This window comes from Megalobrama amblycephala, linkage group LG6 (genome assembly GCF_018812025.1).
Source record: "Megalobrama amblycephala isolate DHTTF-2021 linkage group LG6, ASM1881202v1, whole genome shotgun sequence".
In the NCBI taxonomy this organism is placed as follows: Eukaryota; Metazoa; Chordata; class Actinopteri; order Cypriniformes; family Xenocyprididae; genus Megalobrama; species Megalobrama amblycephala.
In genome coordinates, this window is record NC_063049.1 from 3,123,567 (window position 1) to 3,130,436 (window position 6,870).

General features: G+C 37.3%; 1 long non-coding RNA gene across 1 annotated transcript; it reads right to left on the reverse strand.

Annotated features, from left to right (window-relative positions):
* Positions 1 to 4,228: 4,228 nt before the first annotated feature.
* LOC125269693 lies at positions 4,229 to 6,433 on the reverse strand. The gene is made up of 2 exons (XR_007185179.1): positions 5,460 to 6,433; positions 4,229 to 5,266 (listed from the first exon to the last, which is right to left on the reverse strand). It is a non-coding gene; the product is annotated as an uncharacterized LOC125269693 (long non-coding RNA).
* Positions 6,434 to 6,870: the final 437 nt, after the last annotated feature.

Sequence of the window (6,870 nt, forward strand, 5' to 3'; positions counted from 1 at the left end):
CTCCGGACCAGTAGGTGGCACTGCACTGAAACACTGCATGTTGGCTCAAGTCATGCTTGTGATGACATGTATGAAGTTTGGTCAAAATACGATAAATCATTTTGGAGATATAGCCTTAAGTGTGATTTTGCGATCGTTCGGTCGAATTCATTTGTGCCCTATTCGAGAACGGATGGATCTATCGAAAAGCTTTTGATAAGTTTTTGCAGTCATAGTCTGAAGATTATCTGGTCCAATTTTTGTGAAAATCGGAGTAACGCCCTAGGAGGAGTTAGAAAAAGTAGGTTTTTCTGAAAATTCAAAATGGCGGGAAAATTTTAATGACGGAAAATGACGTCATAGGCACATGCAATCGATTCGGCTTGAGCAAAGGAATCAGAGGACAAAAGAATTTTGTTTCTAGCCCTTATGATTCAAAAGTTATTAGCATAAACAGAAGTGCAAATTTGGACAGCTGGTGGCGCTGGAGAGATTGAGTCAAAGACTCCAAATTGGCTATGTACACAGTTCAGACTGTCCTCTATCAGTGTGCCAAATTTCACAACTTTTTACCATACGGTTCTATGGGCTGCCATAGAGTTCAAGAGCGGAAGAATAATAATAATAAATATAGCTGCAAGCAGCAATTACGGGGCCAAGCACAAAAACGGCACAAGCAGCAAGCCAACACGACTGGGAGCATCAGGCTAACTGCAGCAGTGAGCAATTAAAGACCTATTAAGATCATTTTAGGTAAAAGAGCTGAAAAATGATAAAAAATTAGGATTTACTGGTTCATCACTTTCGACCAATAGGTGGCGCTATGTCCAAATTGTTGTGGTATGGTCAGAGTGAGGTGACAATGACACTTGCAAAGTTTGGTGTCAATATGTCAAAGCACTGAAGAGATACAGCTTCAAGAGTCGTTTTGCATCATGCCTCAAATTCTTTGCTCTGGTATACGAAAACGGTTTGACATATCGACTTGAAATCCATAACTTTTTGTCGGCATGGTCTGAAGATGACACGGTTCAATTTTGGTGAAAATCGGAGCAACGGTCTAGGAGGAGTTCGAAAAAGTAGGTTTTTAAAGAAAAACAATATGGCGTACAGGAAGTTCAGCTGACTATGGCAAATTTGATATCTATGTTCTCAGCATGGCCCAAGGAATCAACTGAGACCAGTTGCATTACAATTGGTGAATACAGTCAAAAGTTATTAACATTTTTGTACATTTTGTTATAACTTTTGGCCACAAGTTGGCGCTGGTCCGAATCTTCTCAGGCTCCTTCAGGACATTGTGCTGATGACCCATACCGAGTTTTGTAAAGATACGCTAATGCATTCGTAAAATACAGCATTTTAGCTCAAAATTCAAAATGTCCGACGGCCAAAATTGCTGATATGGTAATAATGGTTATCATTCGACTCAGCATGATGCCCCGAATCCAACGAGACCAAATTTATGATTTTTGGACAAACCCATCAGAAGTTATAAGCAAAAATATTCATTTTTCATATTTCCGCACCAGTAGGTGGCGCTGCGCCGAAACACTGCATGATGCCTCAGGTCATACTTGTGATGATAGGTACCAAGTTTGGTCTGAATATGATAAAGCAGTGCAGAGATACAACTACAAGAGTGTGTTTTACAACATGCCTCAAATTCATTGCTCCGGTATACGAAAACGGTTTTACATATGAACTTGAAATCCATAACTTTTTGTCGGCATGGTCTGAAGATGATACATTTCAATTTTGGTGAAAATCAGAGCAATGGTGTAGGAGGAGTTCGAAAAAGTAGGTTTTTAAAGAAAAACAATATGGCGGACAGGAAGTTCAGCCGACTATAGCAAATTTGATATCTATGTTCTCAACATGACCCAAGGAATCTACTGAGCCCAGTTTCATTACAATCGGTCAATATAGTCAAAAGTTATTAGCATTTTTGTAAATTTTGTTATAACTTTTGACCACAAGGTGGCGCTGTGCCGAAACTTCTCAGGCTCCTTCAGGGCATTGTCCTGATGACCCATACCGAGTTTCATAATGATACGCTAATGCGTTCGTAAAATACAGCATTTTAGCACAAAATTCAAAATGGCCGACGGCCTAAATGGCCGATATGGGAAAATTGGATATCAATCGACTCGACATGATTCCCTGAATCTAACGAGACCAAATATATGATTTTTGGACAAACCCATCAGAAGTTATAAGCAAAAATGTCCATTTTTCATATCTCCGCACCAGTAGGTGGCGCTGCGTCGAAACACTGCATGGTACCTCAGGTCATGCTTGTGATGCCATGTACCAAGTTTGGTCTTAATACGATAAAGCATTGCGGAGATACAGCCTTACTTCTGTTTTCGCAAGCACTATGTACAATTCGTTTGCGAGTTTTTCGAAAACGGTTTGAGGAATCGACTTGAATTCCATAACTTTTTGTCAGCATGGTCTGAAGATGATCTGATTCAATTTTCATGAAAATCGGAGTAACGGCCTAGGAGGAGTTCGAAAAAGTACGTTTTTCACAAAATTCAAAATGGCGGAAAAATTTTCAAAAAATTGTTTCTAACCCTTACGGATCAAAAGTTATTTGCATAAACATAAGTGCAAATTTGGACAGCTGGTGGCGCTAGAGGGATTGAGTTAGAGACTCCAAATCTGCTATGGACAAAGGTCAGACTGTCCTCTAACTGTGTGCCAAATTTCACAACTTTCCCGCAAGCGCTTCTATGGGCTGCCATAGACTTCAAGAGCGGAAGAAGAAGAAGAAGAAGAAGAATAAGCGTACGGAACGCCAACAATAACAATAGGTGCCTAAGCACCTTCGGTGCTTGGCCCCTAATAATAAGAAAACTAACGAAAACAATAGGTGCCTCCGCACCTTCGGTGCTTGGCCCCTAATAAGAAGAAAACTAACGGAAACAATAGGTGCCTCCGCACCTTCGGTGCTTGGCCCCTAAAAACTAACAATAACAATAGGTGCCTAAGCACCTTCGGTGCTTGGCCCCTAATAATAATAATAATAAGAAAACTAACGGAAACAATAGGTGCCTCCGCACCTTCGGTGCTTGGCCCCTAATAAGAAGAAAACTAACAATAACAATAGGTGCCTAAGCACCTTCGGTGCTTGGCCCCTAATAATAAATATAGCTGCGAGCAGCGATGACGGGCCAAAGCCCGGTGGCACCGCCACCCCGGTGGCTTCAGGGCAACTGTGCACAGCGGAAAGAGGCCTTTAAAATGGTTACACATTTACTGCAGTGGCTGATGCTTTTATGATAAACCACAAAAGCCACATCCATGATCATTTAAATTGAAATGACTTTCATGTCACAGAATGTTATAAATCAATTTCAAATGAGTGCAGAATATCATCCTAATCTGAAATGTCTGGGTTTTTTCTCAGGCAACCCCTATAAAAATTCTAGACCAAATTACATGTTATTTGTGCAAACTCCACAGTGCTCTGAAAAAACTAATCCAGCCTTAATGCCAATGTCTGTGATTGCTGATGTTGTATAATCCTCACATTTCTCTTCATGCGTTTTTTGACTTCCGTGAGCTGTTGTTTGCGCACCAATCTTATGCACCAAAAGCATGCTTTCATTTAATTTTAATATGTGTGGTATAAGACAAAAAATAAAATGAAAAAAATTAATAAATAGAGCCAAATCACAGAACCTGTAAAGACAATTTTAATGTCAGTCTCAGGTAATAATAAGGTACATGTCTAAGTTTATTTTAAACAGCCACTTCTATAATCTTGTGAAATGTACTTAAAGATTTTATTATAATTTTAATATAATTTGAATTATATCAATAATTTATTTTAAAAATAATTTAATTGTAAAAAATAATAATTGTAACTCGAACATTTAGAAAACTAGTCCTGTAACAATAGTGATATAGTGTCATAGTTCAAATTCAAATGAGTGTGAAGTTATCTTTTGCAGTGTTTTTAAATTTGAATTAACCTAATTATCAAACTAATAAATGTAATACTATGTTGTCAGTGGCCTACAAATAAACTGGCCTGATTAGCTGCTTCAGGTGTGTTTGATTAGAGTTAGCAATAAACTCTGAAGCACAGTGAGTCTGCAATAAAAGGGTTAAAAGGTAAAGACCATTGTTACACCACTTTCAACAATTAAAAAAAAAAAAAAAGGCTTGCAAATGTTTGTTTTGTTACATAGTTAATGGGTTCTACTGTTTGTCCTCACAATGCTATTGGATAGAAGAAGTGTTTATATGTCCGGTCATCTGACCATGAACTCACTCTACCTGCAAACTTCGCATCAAGCTCATCTCCTTTTTTTTTTTACATGACTGGATTTGTCAAGATTCAAGTAAGTAAAATTCCTTATATTTTCTTTTTGTGTTTATTACAATGTCTAGAACACAGGTATATTTAGTTATTTTGGAAAACATTAATCAAATTTGATTTAGAGATTGTTATACCATGTCGTAATTCTACAACGTTGGGCTAGAGTGGTAGTCAAAATAGCCTGTGCTCCTACACATTACATAAGGACACTGCACTTCTCACATGGTCACAAATTGAAATTTAAACTGTTAGATTCATTGTTACTAACTTTCTGTTAAATTTGTACTTAGTTTAGTTTAGACAATAATTAAACACAGGAATAAATTGCATGTGGAATTTGAAACTCCATCATCCAGAGCAGTATCTGAAACTCCCTGTATCCTTGTAGTTTATTTGTTTTTTAACTTCTAAATGTTCCTGAGATTTTTTTATGAGTGTTGCCCAGGTAGCAGTTTATAGCATTAGGATATAAAAAACAGGCTCTGAATGTCTGTGAATGGTCTTGAATATGAACCTGTAAGTACTCTGGGGGTATGCATGTGTTACTTTTAGTATGATATGTAGAAAGCATAATAGGTGATCCAGACAGTATTTTGATTAGAATTTTGATTAGCATTTGCATTGAAATTATAACACTTTGATGGATAATTCTTAGATCTCTACCCTCAACACATGGTCTACCACCCTGTCTATTTTTTCAGTTTATCTACTACAATATAAGACCCATATGTATTATTCACTTATTTTCTTTTTCCAACTTTTTCCATTTCAGAATGCCAAGATGTCATCGGACCACCCCCGTCTGGATGTACACAAAGACATGACTGCACATTTACCAGTAAAAACGAAGAGAGGATGCTGCAGACACTGCAATAATGGATACACAAATACACTGTATCAAGTGCATGTTCGCCTGTGCTTCTCAAATGAAAAGAACTGTCTTAGGGACTATCACTGCAAAACACAGACTTCATTCAAACCACATTCACATTCAAAGTGATAGAAGGAAAAGTTTTATACATTTTTTTTTTCACTTTTTATTAATAAATGCTTATTCATATAAAATATGTTGTGTGATTATTACTCATGATATATACTGTTATGGGGTCCAAAAAAAATAAAATAAATAAAATTTAAATTTTCCTACCAGTTGATGATTTCAAAGCAGTTCAAAGTGGAACCAGGTCCATGGGTAGCTCACCATTGTGCACATTTAATTGCGTCTGATACACAGACAATTCTTCTCCAAAAGGATTAATGGTGCGTCCAAGTCCTCCTGGGAAGTTCGTATTTACGAGGTGGGAAGTCGTGTGTACGATTGTACGTTCAAGTCACTTTTGTCTGAGTATGATGGCGGTGTGCCTTCTCTAAATTAATTACACAAAATAACAACACTTCTGCTTCTAAAAAAATGTAGAGCAAAGAATGTGCATTAGTTGTATGTTGCTTTTTTTTTATTATTAATTTATGAAGCCATTGTAAACTTTATTGTTACATATTACATTTTTATATTGTGATGCATTCGTATTTTTTTACTGGTAATCAGCTTACTTCATTGTAAACAGAAAAGCCTGACAATGTCACTGCTAAATACCTGTAAGTATTGTGGTATTTCACTATGTTTCTGACTGACACGCCCCCAACTCGTACAGATCGGAGCTTAAAGAAAATTACGAGCTTCCCACTGGTATTTATGACATTGTGGTGGCATTCATGTCGGTTCTGCTCGTAAATACGATCTTTCCGACATTACTTGAACGCACCATAAATATGGCACAAAACATTAAACTCTCGCAGGAGATCACGTAGAAATAAACATAGGAAAAAAACCTAGCCTTGCATAAACAAAGCAAAACAATTAATATCAAATTCAAACATCAACAGCAAATATCTTGTATACACTTCAAATAATACATTATTATTTGAAGACCCTACGTCTATGTGAGTGTGTGAAAAATCCACATTCAAACCAAAATATCTGACTTCCTGTTGGTCGCAGCTAATGACTGTAAATTAGAAAGTTGTCCAGCTTAATGAGAACAATATGTGTCCTGAGTTTGGTGACTGTAGGTTAAACTAACCCCCCCACTTTTGTCAAAAGATGGCGCTATAGAGGCCCTGCTCCCCCACCTGTTTCTACGGCTTTGCCCATGTCTACTGGTTGGCATCTCTGACGTTTGTATCGAGTTTCATGCAATTTGAAGCATGCTAAGTGTCTCAAAAGCATCCATAACGAAAATTAAAGTTTGATGCGTTGCCATGGCAACAGTGTTTGAGATATCACGATTCTTTTCACAGGTCTACATCTGCTGTATATTGACATTACACTGATGAAGTTTGAAACCAAACAGGTAAAAAAAAATAGGGTGATCTCAAAGCATTTTGAAAGTGACACACTTCCTGCTGCCAATTGGTGGCGCTATTACTTTGACTCACAGTAGTCACATTCATGTGATTAGACTCCTATAACGAACACACTGCTGAAGTTTCATTAAAATCAATCAATGTATGCCGACATTATAACACATTTCGTGTTTCCCTTTTCTCGCCATAAATTC